The sequence below is a fragment of the Amia ocellicauda genome, unplaced genomic scaffold, assembly GCF_036373705.1.
Source record: "Amia ocellicauda isolate fAmiCal2 unplaced genomic scaffold, fAmiCal2.hap1 HAP1_SCAFFOLD_60, whole genome shotgun sequence".
Taxonomy (NCBI): Eukaryota; Metazoa; Chordata; class Actinopteri; order Amiiformes; family Amiidae; genus Amia; species Amia ocellicauda.
Genome location: NW_027102990.1, coordinates 238,964 through 260,299, shown reverse-complemented (window position 1 = coordinate 260,299; position 21,336 = coordinate 238,964). Strand labels below are relative to the sequence as shown.

General features: G+C 44.3%; 10 non-coding genes and 27 pseudogenes across 10 annotated transcripts; all 37 read right to left on the bottom strand.

The window, feature by feature from the left end:
• Window positions 1-6,277: 6,277 nt before the first annotated feature.
• On the bottom strand, window positions 6,278-6,396 carry LOC136739093 (5S ribosomal RNA). The gene has a single exon (XR_010812816.1). It is a non-coding gene; the product is annotated as a 5S ribosomal RNA (ribosomal RNA).
• A 214-nt stretch (window positions 6,397-6,610) lies between these two features.
• On the bottom strand, window positions 6,611-6,729 carry LOC136739332 (uncharacterized; annotated as a pseudogene).
• A 215-nt stretch (window positions 6,730-6,944) lies between these two features.
• LOC136739287 (uncharacterized) lies at window positions 6,945-7,063 on the bottom strand (annotated as a pseudogene).
• A 217-nt stretch (window positions 7,064-7,280) lies between these two features.
• Window positions 7,281-7,400, bottom strand: LOC136739114 (uncharacterized; annotated as a pseudogene).
• A 216-nt stretch (window positions 7,401-7,616) lies between these two features.
• LOC136739200 (uncharacterized) lies at window positions 7,617-7,735 on the bottom strand (annotated as a pseudogene).
• Window positions 7,736-8,288: 553 nt separating this feature from the next.
• LOC136739092 (5S ribosomal RNA) lies at window positions 8,289-8,407 on the bottom strand. The gene has a single exon (XR_010812815.1). It is a non-coding gene; the product is annotated as a 5S ribosomal RNA (ribosomal RNA).
• A 214-nt stretch (window positions 8,408-8,621) lies between these two features.
• On the bottom strand, window positions 8,622-8,740 carry LOC136739220 (uncharacterized; annotated as a pseudogene).
• Window positions 8,741-8,956: 216 nt separating this feature from the next.
• Window positions 8,957-9,075, bottom strand: LOC136739258 (uncharacterized; annotated as a pseudogene).
• Window positions 9,076-9,628: 553 nt separating this feature from the next.
• LOC136739207 (5S ribosomal RNA) lies at window positions 9,629-9,747 on the bottom strand. The gene has a single exon (XR_010812836.1). It is a non-coding gene; the product is annotated as a 5S ribosomal RNA (ribosomal RNA).
• A 219-nt stretch (window positions 9,748-9,966) lies between these two features.
• Window positions 9,967-10,085, bottom strand: LOC136739218 (uncharacterized; annotated as a pseudogene).
• Window positions 10,086-10,299: 214 nt separating this feature from the next.
• Window positions 10,300-10,418, bottom strand: LOC136739309 (uncharacterized; annotated as a pseudogene).
• A 213-nt stretch (window positions 10,419-10,631) lies between these two features.
• LOC136739216 (uncharacterized) lies at window positions 10,632-10,750 on the bottom strand (annotated as a pseudogene).
• A 215-nt stretch (window positions 10,751-10,965) lies between these two features.
• LOC136739099 (5S ribosomal RNA) lies at window positions 10,966-11,084 on the bottom strand. The gene has a single exon (XR_010812822.1). It is a non-coding gene; the product is annotated as a 5S ribosomal RNA (ribosomal RNA).
• Window positions 11,085-11,309: 225 nt separating this feature from the next.
• Window positions 11,310-11,428, bottom strand: LOC136739176 (uncharacterized; annotated as a pseudogene).
• A 555-nt stretch (window positions 11,429-11,983) lies between these two features.
• On the bottom strand, window positions 11,984-12,102 carry LOC136739238 (uncharacterized; annotated as a pseudogene).
• A 216-nt stretch (window positions 12,103-12,318) lies between these two features.
• On the bottom strand, window positions 12,319-12,437 carry LOC136739320 (uncharacterized; annotated as a pseudogene).
• A 211-nt stretch (window positions 12,438-12,648) lies between these two features.
• On the bottom strand, window positions 12,649-12,767 carry LOC136739210 (uncharacterized; annotated as a pseudogene).
• A 216-nt stretch (window positions 12,768-12,983) lies between these two features.
• LOC136739260 (uncharacterized) lies at window positions 12,984-13,102 on the bottom strand (annotated as a pseudogene).
• A 218-nt stretch (window positions 13,103-13,320) lies between these two features.
• On the bottom strand, window positions 13,321-13,439 carry LOC136739097 (5S ribosomal RNA). Its single transcript, XR_010812820.1, has one exon. It is a non-coding gene; the product is annotated as a 5S ribosomal RNA (ribosomal RNA).
• A 208-nt stretch (window positions 13,440-13,647) lies between these two features.
• LOC136739286 (uncharacterized) lies at window positions 13,648-13,766 on the bottom strand (annotated as a pseudogene).
• Window positions 13,767-13,981: 215 nt separating this feature from the next.
• LOC136739284 (uncharacterized) lies at window positions 13,982-14,100 on the bottom strand (annotated as a pseudogene).
• A 216-nt stretch (window positions 14,101-14,316) lies between these two features.
• LOC136739299 (5S ribosomal RNA) lies at window positions 14,317-14,435 on the bottom strand. Its single transcript, XR_010812844.1, has one exon. It is a non-coding gene; the product is annotated as a 5S ribosomal RNA (ribosomal RNA).
• Window positions 14,436-14,646: 211 nt separating this feature from the next.
• On the bottom strand, window positions 14,647-14,765 carry LOC136739366 (5S ribosomal RNA). The gene has a single exon (XR_010812851.1). It is a non-coding gene; the product is annotated as a 5S ribosomal RNA (ribosomal RNA).
• Window positions 14,766-14,980: 215 nt separating this feature from the next.
• On the bottom strand, window positions 14,981-15,099 carry LOC136739336 (uncharacterized; annotated as a pseudogene).
• A 216-nt stretch (window positions 15,100-15,315) lies between these two features.
• LOC136739319 (uncharacterized) lies at window positions 15,316-15,434 on the bottom strand (annotated as a pseudogene).
• A 217-nt stretch (window positions 15,435-15,651) lies between these two features.
• Window positions 15,652-15,770, bottom strand: LOC136739153 (uncharacterized; annotated as a pseudogene).
• A 217-nt stretch (window positions 15,771-15,987) lies between these two features.
• LOC136739328 (uncharacterized) lies at window positions 15,988-16,106 on the bottom strand (annotated as a pseudogene).
• A 216-nt stretch (window positions 16,107-16,322) lies between these two features.
• LOC136739293 (uncharacterized) lies at window positions 16,323-16,441 on the bottom strand (annotated as a pseudogene).
• A 216-nt stretch (window positions 16,442-16,657) lies between these two features.
• Window positions 16,658-16,777, bottom strand: LOC136739359 (uncharacterized; annotated as a pseudogene).
• Window positions 16,778-16,992: 215 nt separating this feature from the next.
• LOC136739182 (uncharacterized) lies at window positions 16,993-17,111 on the bottom strand (annotated as a pseudogene).
• A 215-nt stretch (window positions 17,112-17,326) lies between these two features.
• LOC136739283 (uncharacterized) lies at window positions 17,327-17,445 on the bottom strand (annotated as a pseudogene).
• A 216-nt stretch (window positions 17,446-17,661) lies between these two features.
• On the bottom strand, window positions 17,662-17,780 carry LOC136739142 (uncharacterized; annotated as a pseudogene).
• A 546-nt stretch (window positions 17,781-18,326) lies between these two features.
• On the bottom strand, window positions 18,327-18,445 carry LOC136739395 (5S ribosomal RNA). Its single transcript, XR_010812880.1, has one exon. It is a non-coding gene; the product is annotated as a 5S ribosomal RNA (ribosomal RNA).
• Window positions 18,446-18,655: 210 nt separating this feature from the next.
• Window positions 18,656-18,774, bottom strand: LOC136739288 (5S ribosomal RNA). Its single transcript, XR_010812843.1, has one exon. It is a non-coding gene; the product is annotated as a 5S ribosomal RNA (ribosomal RNA).
• Window positions 18,775-18,989: 215 nt separating this feature from the next.
• LOC136739146 (uncharacterized) lies at window positions 18,990-19,108 on the bottom strand (annotated as a pseudogene).
• A 1,526-nt stretch (window positions 19,109-20,634) lies between these two features.
• On the bottom strand, window positions 20,635-20,753 carry LOC136739217 (uncharacterized; annotated as a pseudogene).
• Window positions 20,754-20,968: 215 nt separating this feature from the next.
• Window positions 20,969-21,087, bottom strand: LOC136739399 (5S ribosomal RNA). The gene has a single exon (XR_010812884.1). It is a non-coding gene; the product is annotated as a 5S ribosomal RNA (ribosomal RNA).
• Window positions 21,088-21,336: the final 249 nt, after the last annotated feature.

The following is a 21,336-nucleotide window of genomic DNA, read 5'->3' as shown; positions in this document are numbered from 1 at the left end:
CCAGCCATACATATTTGTGTGTATTAAAGATCACATTTTATTACATTTAGATTTTCTGTACTTTATTACATCTTTTTGTGATTTTTAAATGTATTGTTTCTTTTCCTTATATATGTATGTATGTATGTATGTATGTGTGTGTGTGTCTGTGTGAAAGTGTATGTGTTTGTGTGTCTCTGTGTGAAAGTGAGTGTGTGTGTGTCTGTCTCTGTGTTTGTGTGTCTGTCTCTGTGTGAAAGTGAGTGTGTGTGCGTGTGTCTGTCTGTGAAAGTGTGTGTGTGTGTGTGGGTGTGACAGTGTGTATGAGTGTCTGTCTGTCATGTAACTCGCACATCTGTGAGGGCACCATTTTTGCAGAAAGAGATGTACACATTTTGGAGCAACATATGCTGCCAACCAGACATCGTCTTTTCCAGGGACATCCCTGCATTTTTCAGCAGGATAACGCCAAACCACATTCTGCCCAGATTACAAGCGCATGGTTGCGTAGGCAGAGAGTGCGGGTGCTAGCATGGCCTGCCTGCAGTCCTGACCTGTCTCCGAATTGAGAATGTGTGGCGCACTATGAAGTGCAAATTAAGACAACGAAGGCCCTGTGCAGTTGCGCAGCTGAGGAAATGCATAATGGATGAATGGGGGGAAATCCCACTTGCTAAACTTAACCAAGTGGTGTCTTCAGTGCCCAAGTGCTTAATAAGTGTTATTAAAAGAAAAGGTGATGTTACATAGTGGTAAACAGTCGACTGTCCCAACTTTCTTGGTTTCTTTTCACTGCTAATGAGATGCTGTAGAGTGAGTTAGTTATATTGCTTTCAGGAGCTCTAATCGTATTGATGAGTTCATGCAGCATTTGTAATTGAATTTCAAAAAGAAATCCTTGCTGTCTGGCCTGTGTGTATGAGATGTACTCTGTCAATCTTTGGCTAACAACTGAAACATTGGTAGAACAGAAATGGCAACATAAAAAAGAAAAGTACATTTTAAAAGAGCACATTAAATAGGATGAATATACAGTTTTTTACAATCACTTTGTCACTAATTTCAGAACCTTGATGTCATTTTTCAAAACTCTAGACACAAAACTCAAAACGGTCATCACTTGTAACACAGGCTGTCCAATGTTCAAAACATTGCATTGTGCATTCATATCTTTAAAGAAACCTTGCACTTGCAGACTTGTTGGTTCAAATAATTCATTTATCATGAAATACCATAGTAACATTTATTTAGATCACCCACACAGAAGATACCGATAGTTTCACTGTGTAGTTGTTCGTACAATCATTAAATATTGTAGTACAAAATATGTGATACATGTTTCATTATGGTACTACACATAAATACATCACTGTAAAAGGACTAGTAGAGAGAATACTACAGACACAGTGGAATCATTGAACAAAATCTGAAATGTATTGATGCAATACAATCAAATCACACCATAGGTTTCTTTGAAGCCATGCAACAATAATTAGCTACAAAAAAGAACAAAACTACAGTAAAATGTCAACTGCAGTGTTCCTCACCTGGCTTAGTGTAAAACAAAGGATTGATTACTGTACTTCTGAATTTCCATCAGCCCTGTGTTCAGGTTCAGGTTCTCACAACCATTTTTCACAAGAGGCATCTTGAAACTGAACATACCTGAACATACTCAGTCATCAGCTGCTTCACTCTGTCTGCATTTCTTTCAAAAGGCACACTATACTCTGTGCTACACATTGGTATGCAGTTTACAGTCATTTGACAATTGAGAGTAGCCTAATGTTTAGTGCATGCTGAAGACTTGCCGCTTCTCAGTACGGAAATTTCTGATGATTGAGGCCACAGTTGATCCTGAGTTGATTCTGAGGTTTGATTGAATCATTGTAGCTGCCTCAGTCATGGTCATGCCATGATTTACAACATGCTCTACAACTATTTCTCGGATTTCACTGGACACTATTTGCTGTTGCTGCCGCTGTCTGGTCCGTGGCCTTGTCCTCTACCACGTTCCCCCAACACCTCTCAAATGAGGCCCATGGCTGCCTCTCTGGTGAGGCCTAAGCCCTCCTCTATGACGAGGCCCACGACCACCTCCAGCAATTACAAGGGCCTGCATACATACAGTAATGTCAAATCTGATGTGGAAGAACAATCATCTTCAACCAGGTTGGAGCGTTAGTTGCAATGCCTTTAATACACGCAGCGTGGAGAGGAACAGTGACTCAAGTAGATCCCAAAGTCGCTCTGCCTTCATTTTAACAGTCAGAGCTTTTATACACAAAAATCAAAGAGCTGGTTATAATCAGAAAGTCATTACTATGTTATCTTAAAAGTTAGCTAAGCAGAATTTATATCATTATAGGACAGAGTTCATAGATCAACACATGGATTAGGGAGCAGGCACTTCAATCATACTGTTTGACATTGTCTCCAAGATTCTCATCGTAAGTAACAAACAGAAATCAAACTACCTTCTGGCCTGACCTTCTAGCTTGACCTTATCTTTCTTAAGTATACAAGAGAGAAAAACAGGTATTAGAGAAAAAATTTCTAACTTTCCTTCCACACTGCAAACATGGTGTGGAAAAGTGCTACATGATGATGAATGATGATGAAATATTACATCCATAGATAATGTAGTCCAACTGGTTCATGCTCCTCGTTTATTGATGTCAATGGATCTCATTATCCTGAAACTTTCATGATCGAAACATGGAATATTGTTTGTCAGTTTCCATAAAATTATGCATTAAGAGTAATGCAACAGTCACTTATCATTTTGAGCAGCTGTATCAATTGATAGTTAGATCTTTGTAATGAAATGAATAGACAGTGATCTCAGATGTAATGTGTGAATTGCATTTTGAAATGGTAATACTTTGATGTTAAGTTGTGTCATTTTAGTTCAATGAACAAATGATCTGAGGTTGATGTGTATTGTATCCAAGCAATTGTAAAAAAGTGTTAGAGTTTTGAAAAATGTGCATTTTGATCATCGGGTGTGAGTTTAGTGTCTAGAGTTTTGAAAAATGACATCAAGGTTCTGAAATGAGTGCCACAGTGATTGTAAAAAAGTGTAATATCAGGGGACAGTGGCTATTAGTGATCTGGCCTTCCGTGGCCTCTGTATTAATGTAACAGGTCACATTGTATGTGTACACTGATACTTGATAGTATAATATAGTACAAGTAAAAAACATACATAGGTATCATAGAAGTATTTTGCAGAAATGATTATGGATAGTTATCAAAATGGAGAGGAAATGCTAAATCCAGTCTCCCCAGGCTGAGCTTCTATTGCTGCACCTGCTGGCCCCACTATATGGATAGAGCCACACCAAGTACAAGAGTCTCCCCATTGCTATTTATATCTCCCTATCCAGTCTTCTTGTAGTCAGGGTGGGGTGCCTATTCCCCTGCATGCTTTGAAACCTATAGCACCTGGGACGCACACTTGGGATCCGGTTCCTCTGCCCCTCACATACACATGAGGAATCCTAGGTGCTCAACACGTCATACTGTCTCTTTCATCTCATGTGTAAACTATGGACAAATACATGACTAAACGTGTTTAGTTGCTTTTCCCAGAATGCTTTGCGCCACGATATGCAAATAACGGGGACTATGATTGGCTCCCTGACATTACCCACACTGCGACTGATGCTACCCATTTCACTACCCAACAAAGACCCATAATATGCGTGTGTCTGTCTGTCTGTCTGTCAAAGTATGTGTGTGTGTGTCTGTGTGTGTCTGTGTCTGTCTGTCTGTGTGTGAAAGTGTGTGTGTGTCTGTCTGTCTGTCTGTCATGTAACTTGCACATCTGTGAGGGCACCACTAATGCAGAAAGAGATGTACACATATTGTTTATTTTCCATATATATGTATGTATGTATGTATGCATGTCCAATTGCTTTGACAATACAAATGAATTGAATTGAGAGGGAGAGAGAGAGAGTAAGAGAGAGAGAGAGAGAGACAGACAGACAGACAGACAGAGAGACACACACACACACACACACACACAGAGAGCCAGCCAGCCAGCTCAGCGATGACATGACGAGCCTCTCTCAGCTTACTGCTATGACATCACAGAGCACGTACATTCCGTTTAACAAATCGTTAAACAAAAAAGGTTATAAACACATTGACTACAATACCGGTTAGTAAGACGAAGGTGAGTCTCTCGTTAGTATTATTAGTCAGACATTAAATAACTACGCAGGTTAGTATTTATGTCAGGTAACTTCTCGTTATATATATATCAGTCTCATTTACGTTTAGGTGCCGAGAAAGATCCTATTTGTTACCACAATTTCCCTTAACTGATTATTATTCAATGATTAAGGATAGGCAGGGCCACCAATAATCTAATGTCTATTAACTTGTGTCAATTTCAGACTAAACAGTTAAACAGGAATGAGAAGATATTTCTCGGCGTTGACAGATTTTATTTCTAAAATTATCAACAAAACAGTTTAATGCAACTCACATTTATATTTAAGAAAACTAAATGATATTACACATTCTAGAGTTATGAATCACAGATTAACATTTCTAATTGATTTCTCAAATGTCATGAATCACAAACTCCAAACTGTTAAACTTATGTGAACTTCGTCGCAGAGAGGCCTCTCTGGCTTCGGGCTCAGATAACAGCACACGGCACGAGGTCCGTGTGGTTTGGAACAAAGGCAGTCCGGTTCGGCTTTGTCCAAGAACTTCCACTCAGTCGATGCACCTGGAACTTGGGGTTTCGCGAATGTAGAGTCTTTTCCAAACAGATTTTCCATTGGTTTGAAGGCTCCAAGGTTGTGCACAAAATCTTCTTTGTAAGCAGGGTTCCACCGTAGTTACTTGAAGACAAAGTCTTTGAGGAAAGCAGGGCCCTGTTTGTTCCAAGGGTCAAGTTTCTTAAGACTCAAATAGCTATTTAAGTGACTGACACTTTCGTATTCAGTCGACTTAGTCAATTGTCCAGCTGTAAAACTCCACTGATCAGGTGGGTCTGTGAAGTTATTTATTTAATAAAGTCCTTTAAAATAATTCTTCGCTCAATCTCCTTCTCCCAGTTTAACTCTTCTGTTGCCGGCAAAGACTTGGTTGGTTTCTGATTCCGGTTCTGGCAACAGAGCTACAGGTTGAGCTGTGGCAGCGAGTTTCTGGTTCAGGTGAGAGAGAGAGAGAGAGAAAGACTGTCCGCTGTTCCTTATAGTCTGTCAGATCAGTAGGTGATTGGTCCCTGAGTTCTTGAGATTGGATTTCGGTTTCAGCCCCCAGTGTCCTATTGGAGGGAGGCTTTATTTATGACTGATGTCAATCCATGCCATCTTTTGGAAATGCCGGTTGGCCTGGGTTCGTAGCTCTATGTCGGGATTTCGGCTCTCATCCACTTCAAAGAGTTTTTATCACCTACAGGCCCCTTTCTCCAGACATCTCATAGCAGAATTCCAAACTATTTGGCCTCTTCTCGGTGCCATCCTCCCCAAAACTGTCACTTTGATGCAAACCAGTTCCAAGCTGATGAGCTAAGGAAATCTGATAACTTTGGGGGGGGAGAGGTCTTCTTTAGATCAGTGCTTCAGCTCAGAGCCCAAATGCTCTTATCCAAATACACCCAACATAACGCTACATATGTATGTATGTATGTATGTATATATGTGTAGAAGGAAAATTAGAAATTATTTTCTTACACCTGTTTTTCTCTCTTGTATACTTAAGAAAGATACAGTCAAGCTAGAAGGTCAGCCCAGAAGATAGTTTGATTTCTGTTTGTTATTTACGATGAGAACCTTGGAGACATTGTCAAACGGTATGACCTACGTGCCTGTTCCCTAAAACCATGTGTTGACCTATGAACTCTGTTCTATAATGATATATGTTCTGCTTAGTTAGCCTTTAAGATAACATAGTAATGACTTTCTAGCATGTATGGATGTATGTATGTATGTATATATATATATATATATATATATATATGTATGTATGTATGTCCAATTGCTTTGACAATACAAATGAATTGAATTGAGAGGAAGAGAGAGAGAGAGAGAGAAAGAGAGAGAGAGAGACAGACAGACAGACAGACAGCTCAGCGATGACATCACGAGCCTCTCTCAGCTGACTGCTATGACATCACAGAGCACGTACATTCCGTTGCTTGTCGTCTGTCAACCACTCAGTCACTGCTAGCCAGACTGTCCCTAAGACAAAGTGTACAATACTTCAATTATATCTCCTCCAGACAGAAAGAGAGAATTAAGAGCTACGATAAAGTTACCCAGGAGACGTAAAAAGCTTGCAGCACCTGGTATTTCTAGGAGGTCTCCCATCCAAGTACTGACCAGGCCCTGCCCCGTTTAGCTTCCGAGATCTGACGAGATCTGGCGCATTCAGGACGGTGTGGCCACAAGCCGAGAGGCCTGGCTGCATGATGTCTCTTAAAGGCTGGCAGATATTGACGGAACTTCCAGAAAAAAAAAAAAAAAAAAAAAAATGGAGGGAAAAATATCAGTGCAGCAAAGGATGTTGAAAGTAGCCGGGTACGTGTACAATTCTTCAATTATATCTCCTCCAGACTGAATGAGAGTATTAAGAGCTACAATGAAGTTACCCAGGAGACGTAAAAAGCTTGCAGCACCTGGTATTTCCAGGAGGTCACCCATCCAAGTACTGAACAGGCCCTGCTCCGTTTAGTTTCCGGGATCTGATGAGATCGGGCGCGTTCAGGTCTGTGTGTCCGCAAGCCGAGATGCCTGGTTGCATGATGTCTCTTAAAGGCTGGCGGATATTGATGGAACTTCCAGAAAAAATAAAAAAGAAAAAGAAAAATGGCGGGAAAAATATCAGTGCAGCAAAGGGTGTTGAAAGTAGCCGGGTACGTGTACAATTCTTCAATTATATCTCCTCCAGACAGAAAGAGAGTATTAAGAGCTACGATGAAGTTACCCAGGAGACGAAAAAGCTTGCAGCACCTGGTATTTCCAGGAGGTCACCCATCCAAGTACTGACGAGGCCCTGCACCATTTGGCTTCCGAGATCTGATGAGATCGACCGCGTTCAGGACGGTGTGGCCGCAAGCCAAGCAGCCTGGCTGCATGATGTCTCTTAAAGGCTGGAGGGTATTGACGGAACTTCCAGCAAAAAAAAAAAAGAAAAAAGAAAAATGGAGGGAAAAATATCAGTGCAGCAAAGGGTGTTGAAAGTTGCCGGGTACGTGTACAATACTACAATTATATCTCCTCCAGACAGAAAGAGAGTATTAAGAGCTACGATAAAGTTACCCAGGAGAAGTAAAAAGCTTGCAGCACCTGGTATTTCCAGGAGGTTCTCCCATCTAAGTACTGACCAGGCCCTGCCCCGTTTAGCTTCCGAGATCTGACGAGATCGGGCGCATTCAGGACGGTGTGGCCACAAGCCGAGACGCCTGGCTGCATGACGTCTCTTAAAGGCTGGAGGGTATTGACGGAACTTCCAGCAAAATAAAAAAGAAAAAAGAAAAATGGAGGGAAAAATATCTGTGCAGTAAAGGGTGTTGAAAGTAGCCGGGTACGTGTACAATTCTTCAATTAAATCTCCTCCAGACAGAAAGAGAGTATTAAAAGCTACGACGAAGTACCCCAGGTGACGTAAAAAGCTTGCAGCACCTGGTACTTCCAGGAGGTCTCCCATCCAAGTACTGACCAGGTCCTGCCCCGTTTAGTTTCCAAGATCTGACGAGATTGGGGGCGTTTAGGACGGTGTGGCCGCAAGCCGAGAGGCCTGGCTGCATGATGTCTCTTAAAGGCTGGCGGGTATTGACTGAACTTCTAGCAAAAAAAAAAAAAAAAAAGAAAAAAGAAAAACGGAGGCAAAAATATCAGTGCAGCAAAGGGTGTTGAAAGTAGCCGGGTACGTGTACAATTCTTCAATTATATCTCCTCCAGACTGAAAGAGAGTATTAAGAGCTATGATGAAGTTACCCAGGAGACGTAAAAAGCTTGCAGCACCTGGTATTTCCAGGAGGTCAACAATCCAAGTACTGACCAGGCCCTGGCCCGTTTAGTTTCCCATTTCTGACGAGATCGGGCGCGTTCAGGACTTTGTGTCCGCAAGCCGAGACGCCTGGCTGCATGATGTCTCTTAAAGGTAGGCGGGTATTGACGGAACTTCCAGCAAAAAAAAAAAAAGAAAAATGGATGGAAAAATATCAGTGCAGCAAAGGGTGTTGAAAGTAGCCGGGTACGTGTACAACTCTTCAATTATATCTCCTCCAGACAGAAAGAGAGTATTAAGAGCTACGATAAAGTTACCCAGGAGACGTAAAAAGCTTGCAGCACCTGGTATTTCTAGGAGGTCTCCCATCCAAGTACTGACCAGGCCCTGCCCCGTTTAGCTTCCGAGATCTGACGAGATCTGGCGCATTCAGGACGGTGTGGCCACAAGCCGATAAGCCTGGCTGCATGATGTCTCTTAAAGGCTGGCAGATATTGACGGAACTTCCAGAAAAAAAAAAAAAAAAAAAAAAAATGGAGGGAAAAATATCAGTGCAGCAAATGGTGTTGAAAGTAGCCGGGTACGTGTACAATTCTTCAATTATATCTCCTCCAGACAGAAAGAGAGTATTAAGAGCTACGATGAAGTTACCCAGGAGACGAAAAAGCTTGCAGCACCTGGTATTTCCAGGAGGTCACCCATCCAAGTACTGACGAGGCCCTGCACCATTTGGCTTCCGAGATCTGACGAGATCGGGCGCATTCAGGACGGTGTGGCCACAAGCCGAGACGCCTGGCTGCATGACGTCTCTTAAAGGCTGGAGGGTATTGACGGAACTTCCAGCAAAATAAAAAAGAAAAAAGAAAAATGGAGGGAAAAATATCTGTGCAGTAAAGGGTGTTGAAAGTAGCCGGGTACGTGTACAATTCTTCAATTAAATCTCCTCCAGACAGAAAGAGAGTATTAAAAGCTACGACGAAGTACCCCAGGTGACGTAAAAAGCTTGCAGCACCTGGTACTTCCAGGAGGTCTCCCATCCAAGTACTGACCAGGTCCTGCCCCGTTTAGTTTCCGAGATCTGACGAGATTGGGGGCGTTTAGGACGGTGTGGCCGCAAGCCGAGAGGCCTGGCTGCATGATGTCTCTTAAAGGCTGGCGGGTATTGACGGAACTTCTAGCAAAAAAAAAAAAAAAAAAGAAAAAAGAAAAACGGAGGCAAAAATATCAGTGCAGCAAAGGGTGTTGAAAGTAGCCGGGTACGTGTACAATTCTTCAATTATATCTCCTCCAGACTGAAAGAGAGTATTAAGAGCTATGATGAAGTTACCCAAGAGACGTAAAAAGCTTGCAGCACCTGGTATTTCCAGGAGGTCAACAATCCAAGTACTGACCAGGCCCTGGCCCGTTTAGTTTCCCATTTCTGACGAGATCGGGCGCGTTCAGGACTTTGTGTCCGCAAGCCGAGACGCCTGGCTGCATGATGTCTCTTAAAGGTTGGCGGGTATTGACGGAACTTCCAGCAAAAAAAAAAAAAGAAAAATGGATGGAAAAATATCAGTGCAGCAAAGGGTGTTGAAAGTAGCCGGGTACGTGTACAACTCTTCAATTATATCTCCTCCAGACAGAAAGAGAGTATTAAGAGCTACGATAAAGTTACCCAGGAGACGTAAAAAGCTTGCAGCACCTGGTATTTCTAGGAGGTCTCCCATCCAAGTACTGACCAGGCCCTGCCCCGTTTAGCTTCCGAGATCTGACGAGATCGGGCGCGTTCAGGACGGTGTGGCCGCAAGCCAAGAGGCAGGGCTGCCTGATGTCTCTTAAAGGCTGGCGGGTATTGACGGAGCTTCCAGCAAAAAAAAAAAAAAAAAAAAAGAAAAATGGAGGGAAATATATCTGTGCAGCAAACGTTGTTGAAAGTAGCCGGGTACGTGTACAATACTTCAATTATATCTCCTCCAGACAGAAAGAGAGTATTAAGAGCTACGAGGAAGTTACCCAGGAGACATGAAAACCTTGCAGCACCTGATATTTCCAGGAGGTCACCCATCCAAGTACTGACCAGGCCCTGCACTGTTTAGCTTCCTAGATCTGACGAGATCAGGCGCGTTCAGGACGGTGTGGCCGCAAGTCAAAAGGCCTGGCTGCATGATGTCTCTTAAAGGCTGGAGGGTATTGACGGAACTTCCAGAAAAAACAAAAGAAAAAAGAAAAATGGAGGGAAAAATATCAGTGCAGCAAACGTTGTTGAAAGTAGCCGGGTACGTGTACAATACTTCAATTATATCTCCTCCAGACAGAAAGAGAGTACTAAGAGCTACAATGAAGTTACCTTGGAGACGAAAAAGCTTGCAGCACCTGGTATTTCCAGGAGGTCACCTATCCAAGTACTGACCAGGTCTTGCTCCGTTTAGCTTCCGAGATCAGATGAGATCGGACGCGTTCAGGACAATGTGTCCGCATGCCAAGAGGCCTGGCTGCATGATGTCTTTTAAAGGCTGGACGGTATTGACGGAACTTCCAGCAAAAAAAAAAAAAAAAAAAATATGGAGGGAAAAATATCAGTGCAGCAAAGGCTGTTGACAGTAGCCGGGTACGTGCACAATACTTCAATTATATCTCCTCCAGACAGACAGAGAGTTTTAAGAGCTACGATGAAGTTACCCAGGAGACGAAAAAGCTTGCAGCACCTGGTATTTCCAGGAGATAATCCATCCAAGTAGTGACCAAGCCCTACCCAGTTTAGCTTCCGAGATCTGACGAGATCGGGTGCGTTCAGGACGGTGTGGCCGCATGCCGAGAGTCTTGGTTGCATGATGTCTCTTAAAGGCTGGAGGGGATTGACGGAACTTCCAGCAAAAAAAAAAAGATAAAAGGAAAATGGAGGGACAAATATCAGTGCAGCAAAGGGTGTTGATAGTAGCCGGGTACGTGTACAATTCTTCAATTATATCTCCTCCAGACAGAAAGAGAGAATTAAGAGCTACGATGTAGTTACCCAGGAGACGAAAAAGCTTGCAGCACCTGGTATATCCAGGAGGTCTTCCATCCAAGTACTGACCAGGTCCTGCCCCGTTTAGCTTCCGAGATCTGATGAGATCGGGCGCGTTCAGGACGGTGTGGCCGCAAGCCAGTAAGATTGGCTGCATGATGTCTCTTAATGGCTGGCAGGTATTGACGGAACTTACAGCAAAAAAAAAAAAAGAAAAAAAAAAAACGAAAAATGGAGGGAAAAATATCAGTGCAGCAAAGGGTGTTGAAAAAAGCCGGGTAAGTGCACAATTCTTCAATCATATCTCCTCCAGCCAGAAAGAGAATATTAAGAGCTACGATGAAGTTACCCAGGAGACTTAAAAAGCTTGCAGCACCTGATATTTCCAGGAGATCTACCATCCAAGTAGTGACCAGGCCCTGCCCCGTTTAGCTTCCGAGATCTGACGAGATCGGGCGCGTTCAGGACGGTGTGGCCACAAGCCGAGAGTCCTGGCTGCATGATGTCTCTTAAAGTCTGGCGGGTATTGACAGAACATCCAAATTAAAAAATAAAAATAAAAAAAAAAATGGAGGGAAAAATATCACTGCAGCAAAGGGTGTTGAAAGAAGCCGGGTATGTGTACAATACTTCAATTATATATCCTCCAGACAGAAAGAGAGTATTAAGAGCTACGAGGAAGTTACCCAGGAGACATAAAAACCTTGCAGCACCTGATATTTCCTGGAGATCACCCATCCAAGTGGTGACAAGGCCCTGCCCCTTTTAGCTTCCGAGATCTGACGAGACTGGGCGCGTTCAGGACGGTGTGGCCGCAAGCCGAGAGGCCTGGCTGCATGATGTCTCTTAAAGGCTGGCGGGTATTGACGGAACTTCCAGCAAAAAAAAAGAAAAAAAAATAGAAAAATGGAGGGAAAAATATCAGTGCAGCAATAGGTGTTGAAAGTTGCCGGGTACGTGTACATTTCTTCAATTATATCTCCACCAGACAGAAAGAGAGTATTAAGAGCTACGATGAAGTTACCCAGGAGACGAAAAAGCTTGCAGCACCTGGTATTTCCAGGAGGTCACCCATCCAAGTACTGACCAGGCCCTGCCCCGTTTAGAATCCGAGATATGACGAGATCGGGCACATTCAGGACGGTGCGGCCGCAAGCCGAGAGGCCTGGCTGCATGATGTCTCTTAAAGGCTGGAGGGTATTGACGGAACTTTCAGCAAAATAAAAAAGAAAAAAGAAAAATGGAGGGAAAAATATCAGTGCAGCAAAGGTTGTTGAAAGTAGCCGGGTACCTGTACAATTCTTCAATTTTATCTCCTCCAGACAGAAAGAGAGTATTAAGAGCTACGAGGAAGTTACCCAGGAGACATAAAAACCTTGCTGCACCTGATATTTCCAGGAGGTCACCCATCCAAGTACTGACCAGGCCCTGCACCGTTTAGTTTCCGAGATCTGACGATATCGGGCGCGTTCAGGACGGTGTGGCCGCAAGCCAAGAGGCCTGCCTGCATGATGTCTCTTAAAGGCTGGCGGGTATTGACGGAACTTCCAGCAAAAAAAAAAAAAGATAAATGAAGGGAAAAATACCAGTGCAGCAAAGGGTGTTGAAAGAAGCCGGGTATGTTTACAATACTTCAATTATATCTCCTCCAGACAGAAAGAGAGTATTATGAGCTACGATGAAGTTACCCAGGAGACGTAAGAAGCTTGCAGCACCTGGTATTTCCAGGAGGTCACCAATCCAAGTAATGACCAGGCCCTGTCCCGTTTAGTTTCCGAGATCTTACGAGATCGGGCGCTTTCAGGACGGAGTGGCCGCAAGCCGAGAGGCCTTACTGCATGTTGTCTCTTAAAGGCTGGTGGGTATTGACGGAACTTCCAGAAAAAAGAAAAAGAAAAAAGAAAAACGGAGGGAAAAATATCAGTGCAGCAAAGGGTTTTGAAAGTTGCCGGGTATGTGTACATTTCTTCAAATGTATCTCTTCCAGACAGAAAGAGAGTATTAAGAGCTACGATGAAGTTACCCAGGAGACGTAAAAAGCTTGCAGTACCTGGTTTTTCCAGGAGGTCACCAATCCAAATACTGACCAGGCCATGCCACGTTTAAATTCCGAGATCTGACGAGATCGGGCACGTTCAGGACGGTATGGCTGCAAACCGTGAAGCCTGGCTGCATGATGTCTCTTAAAGTCTGGCGGGTATTGACAGAACATCCAAATAAAAAAATAAAAATAAAAAAAAAAATGGAGGGAAAAATATCACTGCAGCAAAGGGTGTTGAAAGAAGCCGGGTATGTGTACAATACTTCAATTATATATCCTCCAGACAGAAAGAGAGTATTAAGAGCTACGAGGAAGTTACCCAGGAGACATAAAAACCTTGCAGCACCTGGTATTTCCAGGAGGTCACCCATCCAAGTACTGACCAGGCCCTGCCCCGTTTAGCTTCCAAGATCTGACGAGATCGGGCGCGTTCAGGACGGTGTAGCCGCAAGCCAAGAGGCCTGGCTGCATGATGTCTCTTAAAGGCTGAAGGGTATTGACGGAACTTCCAACAAAAAAAAAAAGAAAAATGAAGGGAAAAATACCAGTGCAGCAAAGGGTGTTGAAAAAAGCCGGGTATGTGTACAATATTTCAATTATATCTCCTCCAGACAGAAGAGAGTATTAAGAGCTACGATGATGTTACACAGGAGACGTGAAAAGCTTGCAGCACCTTCTAATTCCAGGAGGTCTCCCATCCAAGTACTGACCAGGCCCTGTCCCGTTTAGCTTCCAAAATCTGATGAAATCGGGCGCGTTCAGGACGGTATGGCTGCAAACCGAGAAGCCTGGCTGCATGATGTCTCTAAAAGGCTGGCGGGTATTGACGGACCTTCCAGCAAAAAAAAAAGAAAAAAGAAAAATGGAGGGAAAAATATCAGTGCAGCAAAGGGTGTTGAAAGTAGCCGGGTACGTGTACAATTTTTCAATTATATCTCCTCCAGACAGAAAGACAGTATTAAGAGCTACAATGAAGTTACCCATGAGATGTAAAAAGCTTGCAGCACGTGGTATTTCCTGGAGGTCACCCATCCAAGTACTGACCAGGCCCTGACCCGTTTAGTTTCCGAAATCTGACGAGATCGGGGGCGTTCAGGACGGTGTGGCTGCAAGTCGGAAGGACTGGCTGCATGATGTCTCTTAATGGCTGGCGGGTATTTACGTAACTTCCAGCAAAAAACAAAAGAAAAAAGAAAAATGGAGGGAAAAATATCAGTGCAGCAAAGGGTGTTGAAAGTAGCCGGGTACTTGTACAATTCTTCAATTATATCTCCCCCAGACAGAAAGAGAGTATTAAGAGTTACGATGAACATACCCAGGAGACGTAAGAAGCTTGCAGCACCTGGTATTTCCAGGAGGTCACCTATCCAAGTACTGACCAGGCCCTGACCCGTTTAGCTTCCGAGATCTGACGAGATCGGGCGCGTTCAGGATGGTGTGGCCGCAAGCGAAGAGGCCTGGCTGCATGATGTCTCTTAAAGACTGGTGGGTATTGACGGAACTTCCAACAAAAAAAAAAAAAGAAAAATGATGGGAAAAATACCAGTGCAGCAAAGGGTGTTGAAAGAAGCCGGGTATGTGTACAATACTTCAATTATATCTCCTCCAGACAGAAAGAGATTATTAAGAGCTACGATGAAGTTACCCAGGAGACGTAAAAAGCTTGCAGCACCAGGTATTTCCAGGAGGTCTCCCATCCAAGTACTGACCAGGCCCTGCCCCATTTAGCTTCCGAGATCTGACGAGATCAGGCGCGTTCAGGACGGTGTGGCCGCAAGCAAAGATTCCTGGCTGCATGATGTCTCTTAAAGGGTGGAGGGTATTGACGGAACTTCCAGCAAAAAAAGAAAAAAAAAAAACAATGGAGGTAAAGATATCAGTGCAGCAAAGGTTGTTGAAAGTAGCCGGGTACGTGTACAATTCTTCAATTATATCTCCTCCAGACAGAAAGAGACTATTAAGAGCTTCGATTACGTTACCCAGGAGACGTAAAAAGCTTGCAGCACCAGGTATTTCCAGGAGGTCTCACATTCAAGTACTGACCAGGCCCTGCCCCGTTAAGTCTCCGAGATCTGACGATATCGGGTGCGATCAGGATGGTGTGGCCGCAAGCCAAGCGGCCTGGCTGCATGATGTCTCTTAAAGGCTGGAGGGTATTGACGGAACATCCAGCAAATAAAAATAGAAAAAAGAAAAATGGAGGGAAAAATATCAGTGCAGCAAACGGTGTTGAAAGTAGCCGGGTACGTGTACAATACTTCAATTATATCTCCTCCAGACAGAAAGAGAGTATTAAGAGCTACGAGGAAGTTACCCAGGAGACATAAAAACCTTGCTGCACCTGATATTTCCAGGAGGTCACCCATCCAAGTACTGACCAGGCCCTGCACCGTTTAGTTTCCGAGATCTGACGATATCGGGCGCGTTCAGGACGGTGTGGCCGCAAGCCGAGAGGCCTGCCAGCATGATGTCTCTTAAAGGCTGGCGGGTATTGACGGAACTTCCAGCAAAAAAAAAAAAAAAAAAAGAAAAACGGAGGGAAAAATATCAGTGCAGCAAACGGTGTTGAAAGTAGCCGGGTACGTGTACAATACTTCAGTTATATCTCCTCCAGACAGAAAGAGAGTATTAAGAGCTACGAGGAAGTTACCCAGGAGACGTAAAAAGCTTGCAGCACCTGGTATTTCCAGGAAGTCATCAATCCAAGTACTGACCAGGCCCTGCCCCGTTTAGCTTCTGAGATCTGACGAGATCGGGCGCGTTCAGGACGGTGTGGCTGCAAGCCAAGAGGCCTGGCTGCATGATGTCTCTTAAAGGCTGGAGGGTATTGACGGTACTTCCAGCAAAATAAAAAAGAAAAAAGAAAAATGGAGGGAAAAATATCAGTGCAGCAAAAGGTTGTTGAAAGTAGCCGGGTACTTGTACAATTCGTCAATTATATCTCCTCCAGACAGAAAGAGAGTATTAAGAGCTACGAGGAAGTTACCCAGGAGACATAAAAACCTTGCTGCACCTGATATTTCCAGGAGGTCACCCATCCAAGTACTGACCAGGCCCTGCACCGTTTAGTTTCCGAGATCTGACGATATCGGGCGTGTTCAGGACGGTGTGGCCGCAAGCCAAGAGGCCTGCCTGCATGATGTCTCTTAAAGGCTGGCGGGTATTGACGGAACTTCCAGCAAAAAAAAAAAAAAAAAAAGAAAAACGGAGGGAAAAATATCAGTGCAGCAAAGGGTGTTGAAAGTAGCCGGGTACGTGTACAATACTTCAATTATATCTCCTCCAGACAGAAAGAGGGTATTAAGAGCTACGATGAAGTTACCCAGGAGACGAAAAAGCTTCCAGCACCTGGTATTTCCAGGAGATCACTCATCCAAGTAGTGACCAGGCCCTGCCCCGTTTAGCTTCCGAGATCTGACGAGGTTGGGCGCGTTCAGGACGGTGTGGCCGCAAGCCGAGAGTCCTGGCTGCATGATGTCTCTTAAAGGCTGGAGGGTATTGACGGAACTTCCAGCAAAAAACAAAAGAAAAAAGAAAAATGGAGGGATAAATATCAGTGCAGCAAAGGTTGTTGAAAGTAGCCAGGTACGTGTACAATTCTTCAATTATATCTCCTCCAGACAGAAAGAGAGTATTAAGAGCTACGAGGAAGTTACCCAGGAGACATAAAAACCTTGCTGCACCTGACATTTCCAGGAGGTCACCCATCCAAGTACTGACCAGGCCCTGCCCCGTTTAGCTTCTGATATCTGACGAGAATTGGGCGCGTTCAGGATGGTGTGGCCGCAAGCCGAGAGTCCTGGCTGCATGATGTCTCTTAAAGGCTGGAGGGTATTGACGGAACTTCCAGCAAAAAACAAAAGAAAAAAGAAAAATGGAGGGATAAATATCAGTGCAGCAAAGGGTGTTGAAAGTAGCCAGGTACGTGTACAATTCTTCAATAATATCTCCTCCAGACTGAAAGAGAGTATTAAGAGCTACGATGAAGTGACCCAGGAGACGAAAAAGCTTGCAGCACCTGGTATTTCCAAGAGCTCACCCATCCAAGTACTGACCAGGCCCTGCTCCGTTTGGCTTCCGAGATCCCACGAGATCGGGCGCGTTCAGGACGGTATGGCCGCAAGCCAAGAGGCCTGGTGCATGATGTCTCTTAAAGGCTGGAGGGTATTGACGGAACTTCCAGCAAAATAAAAAAGAAAAAAGAAAAATGGAGGGAAAAATATCAGTGCAGCAAAGGTTGTTGAAAGTAGCCGGGTACGTGTACAATACTTCTATTATATCTCTTCCAGACAGAAAGAGAGTATTAAGAGCTATGAGAAAGTTACCCAGGAGATATAATAACCTTGCAGCACCTGATATTTCCAGGAGGTCACCCATCCAAGTACTGACCAGGCCCTGCTCCGTTTAGCTTCCAAGATCTGACGAGATAAGGAGCGTTCAGGACGGTGCGGCCGCAAGCCAAGAGGCCTGGCTGCATGATGTCTCTTAAAGGCTGGCGGGTATTGACGGAACTTCCAGCAAAAAACAAAAGAAAAAAGAAAAATGGAGGGAAAAATATCAGTGCAGCAAACGGTGTTGAAAGTAGCCGGGTACGTGTACAATACTTCAATTATATCTCCTCCAGACAGAAAGAGAGTATTAAGAACTACAATGAAGTTACCCAGGAGACGTAAAAAGCTTGCAGCACCTGGTAATTCCAGGAGGTCACCCATCCAAGTGTTGACCAGGCCCTGCCCCGTTTAGTTTCCGAGATCTGATGAGATCGGGCACGTTCAGGACGGTGTGGCCGCAAACCAAGAGGCCTGCCTGCATAATGTCTCTTAAAGGCTGGCGGGTATTGACGGACCTTCCAGCAAAAAAAAAAAGAAAAAAGAAAAATGGTGTGAAAAATATCAGTGCAGCAATGGGTGTTGAAAGTTGCCGGGTACATGTACATTTCTTCAATTGTATCTCCTCCAGAAAGAAAGAGAGTATTAAGAGCTACGATGAAGTTACCCAGGAGACGTAAAAAGCTAGCTGTACCTGGTTTTTCCAGGAGGTCACCAATCCAAATACTGACCAGGCCCTGCCACGTTTTGCATCCAAGATCTGACAAGATCGGGCACGTTCAGAACGGTGTGGCCGCAAGCCAAAAAGCGTGGCTGCATGATGTCTCTTAAAGGCTGGCGGGTATTGACGGAACTTCCAACAAAAAAAAAAAAAGAAAAATGAAGGGAAAAATACCAGTGCAGCAAATGGTGTTGAAAGTTGCCGGGTACGTGTAAAATTCTTCAATTATATCTCCTCCAGACAGAAAGAGAGTATTAAGAGCTACGATGAAGTTTCCCAGGAGACGTAAAAAGCTTGCTGCACCTGGTATTTCCAGGAGGTCACCTATCCAAGTACTGACCAGGCCCTGCCCCGTTTAGCTTCCGAGATCTGACGAGATCGGGCGCGTTCAGGACGGTGTGGCCGCAAGCCAATAAGATTGGCTGCATGATGTCTCTTAATGGCTGGCGGGTATTGACGGAACTTCCAACATAAAAAAAAAAGAAATATGATGGGAAAAATACCAGTGCAGTAAAGGGTGTTGAAAGAAGCCATGTATGTGTACAATACTTCAATTATATCTCCTCCAGACAGAAAGAGAGTATTAAGAGCTACGATGAAGTTACCCTGGAGATGTAAAAAGCTTGCAGCACCTGGTATTTCCAGGAGGTCACCCATCCAAGTACTGACCAGGCCCTGCCCCGTTTAGCTTCCGAGATCTGACGAGATTGGGCGCGTTCAGGGCGGTGTGGCCGCAAACCAAGAGGCCTGCCTGCATGATGTCTCTTAAAGGCTGGCGGGTATTGACGGAACTTCCAGTATAAAAAAAAAAAAAAAAGAAAAACGGAGGGAACAATTTCAGTGCAGCAAAGGGTGTTGAAAGTAGCCGGGTACGTGTTCAATACTTCAATTATATCTCCTCCAGACAGAAAGAGAGTATTAAGAGCTACGATGAAGTTACCCAGGAGACGAAAGAGCTTGCAGCACCTGGTATTTCCAGGAGATCACCCATCCAAGTAGTAACCAGGCCCTGCCCCATTCAGCTTCCGAGATCTGACGAGATCGGGCGCGTTCAGGACGGTGTGGCCGCAAGCCGAGAGTCCTGCCTGCATGATGTCTCTTAAAGGCTGAAGGGTATTGACGGAACTTCCAGCAAAAAACAAAAGAAAAAAGAAAGAAAAATGGAGGGATAAATATCAGTGCAGCAAACGGTGTTGAAAGTAGCCGGGTACGTGTACAATACTTCATTTATATCTCCTCCAGACAGAAAGAGAGTATTAAGAGCTACGAGGAAGTTACCCAGGAGACGAAAAAGCTTGCAGCACCTGGTATTTCCAGGAGGTCTTCCATCCAAGTACTGAACAGGGCCTGCCCCGTTCGGCTTCCGAAATCTGATGAGATCGGGCGCGTTCAGGACAATGTGTCGGCATGCCAAGAGGCCTGGCTGCATGATGTCTCTTAAAGGCTGGCGGGTATTGACGGAATTTCTAGCAAAAAAAAATAAATTAAAAAAAATAGAAAAATGAAGGGAAAAATATTAGTTCTGGAAAGGGTGTTGAAAGTAGCCGGGTACGTGTACAATACTTCAATTATATCTTCTCCAGACAGAAAGAGAGTATTAAGAGCTACGATGAAGTTACCCAGGAGACGTAAAAAGCTTGCAGTACCTGGTTTTTCCAGGAGGTCACCAATCTAAATTCTGACCAGGCTCTGCCACTTTTTGCTTCCAAGATCTGACAAGATCGGGCGTGTTCAGGACGGTGTGGCCGCAAGCCAAAAAGCCTGGCTGCATGATGTCTCTTAAAGGCTGGCGGGTATTGACGGAAATTCCAACAAAAAAAAAAAAAGAAAAATGAAGGGAAAAATACCAGTGCAGCAAAGGGTGTTGAAAGAAGCCGGGTATGTGTACAATTCTTCAATTATATCTCCTGCAGACAGAAAGAGAGTATTAAGAGCTACGAGTAAGTTACTCAGGAGACGAAAAAGCTTGCAGCACCTGGTATTTCCAGGAGGTCACCCATCCAAGTACTGACCAGGCCCTGCTCCGTTTAGCTTCTGAGATTTGGTGCATTCAGGACGTTGTGGCTGCAAGGCAAGAGGCCTGGCTGCATGATGTTAATTAAAGGCTGGAGGGTATTGACTGAACTGCCTGCAAAAAAAAAAAAGAAAAATGGAGGAAAAAATACCAGTGCAGCAAAGGGTGTTGAAAGTAGCCGGGTACGTGTACAATTCTTCAATTATATCTCCTCCAGACAGAAAGAGAGTATTTAGAGCTACGATAAAGTTACCCAGGAGACGAAAAAGCTTGCAGCACCTGGTATTTCCTGGAGGTCACCCATCCAAGTACTGACAAGGCCCTGCTCCGTTTAGCTTCTGAGATTTGGTGCATTCAGGACGTTGTGGCTGCAAGCCAAGAGGCCTGGCTGCATGATGTTAATTAAAGGCTGGAGGGTATTGACTGAACTGCCTGCAAAAAAAAAAAAGAAAAATGGAGGAAAAAATACCAGTGCAGCAAAGGGTGTTGAAAGTAGCCGGGTACGTGTACAATTCTTCAATTATATCTCCTCCAGACAGAAAGAGAGTATTTAGAGCTACGATAAAGTTACCCAGGAGACGAAAAAGCTTGCAGCACCTGGTATTTCCTGGAGGTCACCCATCCAAGTACTGACAAGGCCCTGCCCCGTATAGCTTCCGAGATCTGACGAGATCGGGTACATTCACGACGGTGTGGCCGCAAGCCGAGAAACCTGTCTGCATGATGTCTCTTAAAGGCTGGAGGGTATTGACGGAACTTCCAGCAAAAAAAAAAAGAAAAAAGAAAAATGGAGGGAAAAATATCAGTGCAGCAAAGGGTGTTGAAAGTAGCCGGGTACGAGTATATTTCTCCAATTATATCTCCTCCAGACAGAAGGAGAGTATTAGGACCTACGATGAAGTTACCCAGGAGACGAAAAAGCTTGCAGCACCTGGTATTTCCTGGAGGTCACCCATCCAAGTAATGACCAGGCCCTGTCCCGTTTAGCTTCCGAGATCTGACGAGATCGGGTACGTTCAGGACGGTGAGGCCGCAAGCCAAGAGGCCTGTCTGCATCATGTCTCTTAAAGGTTGGAGGGTATTGACGGAACTTCCAGCAAAAAATTAAAGAAAAAAGAAAAATAGAGGGAAAAATATCAGTGCAGCAAAGGGTGTTGAAAGTAGCCGGTTACGTGTACAATACTTCAATTATATCTCCTCCAGACAGAAAGAGAGTATTAAGAGCTACGATAAGGTTACCCAGGAGACGAAAAACGCTTGCAGCACCTGGTATTACCAGGAGGTCAC